The sequence below is a fragment of the Oncorhynchus masou genome, chromosome 11 (genome assembly GCF_036934945.1).
Source record: "Oncorhynchus masou masou isolate Uvic2021 chromosome 11, UVic_Omas_1.1, whole genome shotgun sequence".
Taxonomy (NCBI): Eukaryota; Metazoa; Chordata; class Actinopteri; order Salmoniformes; family Salmonidae; genus Oncorhynchus; species Oncorhynchus masou.
The window spans coordinates 910,535-913,629 of record NC_088222.1 but is presented as its reverse complement, the minus strand read 5'-3'; positions in this window follow the sequence as shown (position 1 = coordinate 913,629).

Below are 3,095 nucleotides of genomic sequence, written 5' to 3'. Positions count from 1 at the left end.
CTGTATCTAGACCTGTAAACAGACTATAATGTATCTAGACCGGTCAGACTATACTGTATCTAAATGTATCTAGACCAGTAAACAGACTATACTGTATCTAGACCTGTAAACAGACTATAATGCATCTAGCTGTATCTAGACCTGTAAACAGACTATAATGCATCTAGACCTGTAAACAGACTATAATGTATCTAGACCTGTAAACAGACTATAATGTATCTAGACCTGTAAACAGACTATAATGTATCTAGACCTGTAAACAGACTATAATGTATCTAGACCGGTCAGACTATACTGTATCTAAATGTATCTAGACCAGTAAACAGACTATACTGTATCTAGACCTGTAAACAGACTATAATGCATCTAGCTGTATCTAGACCTGTAAACAGACTATAATGCATCTAGACCTGTAAACAGACTATACTGCCTCTAGACCTGTAAACAGACTATACTGCATCTAGACCTGTAAACAGACTATACTGCCTCTAGACCTGTAAACAGACTATACTGCCTCTAGACCTGTAAACAGACTATACTGTATCTAGACCTGTAAACAGACTATACTGTATCTAGACCTGTAAACAGACTATAATGTATCTAGACCTGTAAACAGACTATAATGTATCTAGACCTGTAAACAGACTATAATGTATCTAGACCTGTAAACAGACTATAATGTATCTAGACCTGTAAACAGACTATAACTGCTATCTAGACCTGTAAACAGACTATACTGTATCTAGACCTGTAAACAGACTATACTGTATCTAGACCTGTAAACAGACTATACTGTATCTAGACCTGTAAACAGACTATAATGTATCTAGACCTGTAAACAGACTATAATGTATCTAGACCTGTAAACAGACTATAATGTATCTAGACCTGTAAACAGACTATACTGTATCTAGACCTGTAAACAGTACTGTATCTAACTGTATCTAGACCTGTAAACAGACTATAATGTATCTAGACCTGTAAACAGACTTATAATGTATCTAGACCTGTAAACAGACTATACTGTATCTAGACCTGTACAGACTAGACTGATCTAACTGTATCTAGACCTGTAAACAGACTATACTGTATCTAGACCTGTAAACAGACTATACTGTATCTAGACCTGTAAACAGACTATACTGTATCTAGACCTGTAAACAGACTATACTGTATCTAGACCTGTAAACAGACTATAATGTATCTAGACCTGTAAACAGACTATAATGTATCTAGACCTGTAAACAGACTATAATGTATCTAGACCTGTAAACAGACTATAATGTATCTAGACCTGTAAACAGACTATAATGTATCTAGACCTGTAAACAGACTATAATGTATCTAGACCTGTAAACAGACTATAATGTATCTAGACCTGTAAACAGACTATAATGTATCTAGACCTGTAAACAGACTATAATGTATCTAGACCTGTAAACAGACTATACTGTATCTAGACCTGTAAACAGACTATACTGTATCTAGACCTGTAAACAGACTATACTGTATCTAGACCTGTAAACAGACTATACTGTATCTAGACCTGTAAACAGACTATAATGTATCTAGACCTGTAAACAGACTATAATGTATCTAGACCTGTAAACAGACTATAATGTATCTAGACCTGTAAACAGACTATACTGTATCTAGACCTGTAAACAGACTATACATGTATCTAGACCTGTAAACAGACTATAATGTATCTAGACCGGTAAACAGACTATAATGTATCTAGACCTGTAAACAGACTATAATGTATCTAGACCTGTAAACAGACTATAATGTATCTAGACCTGTAAACAGACTATAACTGCATCTAGACCTGTAAACAGACTATACTGTATCTAAGTGTATCTAGACCTGTAAACAGACTATAATGTATCTAGACCTGTAAACAGACTATACTGTATCTAGACCTGTAAACAGACTATACTGTATCTAGACCTGTAAACAGACTATAATGTATCTAGACCTGTAAACAGACTATAATGTATCTAGACCTGTAAACAGACTATACTGTATCTAGACCTGTAAACAGACTATACTGTATCTAGACCTGTAAACAGACTATAATGTATCTAGACCTGTAAACAGACTATAATGTATCTAGACCTGTAAACAGACTATAATGTATCTAGACCTGTAAACAGACTATAATGTATCTAGACCTGTAAACAGACTATAATGTATCTAGACCTGTAAACAGACTATAATGTATCTAGACCTGTAAACAGACTATAATGTATCTAGACCTGTAAACAGACTATAATGTATCTAGACCTGTAAACAGACTATAATGTATCTAGACCTGTAAACAGACTATAATGTATCTAGACCGGTCAGACTATACTGTATCAAAATGTATCTAGACCTGTAAACAGACTATAATGTATCTAGACCTGTAAACAGACTATACTGCCTCTAGACCTGTAAACAGACTATACTGCCTCTAGACCTGTAAACAGACTATACTGTATCTAGACCTGTAAACAGACTATACTGTATCTAGACCTGTAAACAGACTATACATGTATCTAGACCTGTAAACAGACTATATGTATCTAAATGTATCTAGACCTGTAAACAGACTATAATGTATCTAGACCTGTAAACAGACTGTATCAATGTATCTAGACCTGTAAACAGACTATACTGTATCTAGACCTGTAAACAGACTATACTGTATCTAGACCTGTAAACAGACTATACTGTATCTAGACCTGTAAACAGACTATAATGTATCTAGACCTGTAAACAGACTATAATGTATCTAGACCTGTAAACAGACTATAATGTATCTAGACCTGTACAGACTATACTGTATCTAAATGTATCTAGACCAGTAAACAGACTATAATGCATCTAGACCTGTAAACAGACTATACTGTATCTAGACCTGTAAACAGACTATACTGTATCTAGACCTGTAAACAGACTATAATGTATCTAGACCTGTAAACAGACTATAATGTATCTAGACCTGTAAACAGACTATAATGCATCTAGACCTGTAAACAGACTATAATGTATCTAGACCTGTAAACAGACTATAATGTATCTAGACCTGTAAACAGACTATAATGTATCTA